Here is a 409-nt window from a genome sequence, read left to right on the forward strand (position 1 = left end):
TTGTTTAACTGCTCTAAATATTGATATCACCATCGCTATTCTATTCACAGGACTGAGAATCTTTCAAAATTATAATGTTATTAAATTCCCAGACCGACAATTTAAGGCGATGAGTCAACAAACAAAACAAACCACATTTGGGTAAAAATCCTATGTACATTTTCACATACCTATTATTATGTATTGTTTACAACAAAAAATGGGCGTTAACTTTATTATCAAACCCCAAATCCTTATCTCATTAACGCACCTACGTATCTTTGTTCGGCACCTAACCCCTACACCTTTGGCTGAGACGATTGTTCTCGTTGCTTATCGACCCGTTGATAAGCTTAGTAAACGTATACAGTAATCTCTATATTTTGGAACGTTTATGGAGGTAAACGTTTTTTAGGAATCTGTCTGTTTG

At 34.7% G+C, this 409-nt stretch overlaps 1 protein-coding gene across 1 annotated transcript in view; it reads left to right on the plus strand.

Moving 5' to 3' along the window:
* The window catches only part of LOC119594107 (sialin-like), a gene marked incomplete in the record, with an annotated part of 175421 nt that overhangs the window by 1544 nt on the left and 173468 nt on the right, over positions 1–409 (plus strand).

This window comes from Penaeus monodon, chromosome 33, assembly GCF_015228065.2.
Source record: "Penaeus monodon isolate SGIC_2016 chromosome 33, NSTDA_Pmon_1, whole genome shotgun sequence".
Classification (NCBI taxonomy): domain Eukaryota; kingdom Metazoa; phylum Arthropoda; class Malacostraca; order Decapoda; family Penaeidae; genus Penaeus; species Penaeus monodon.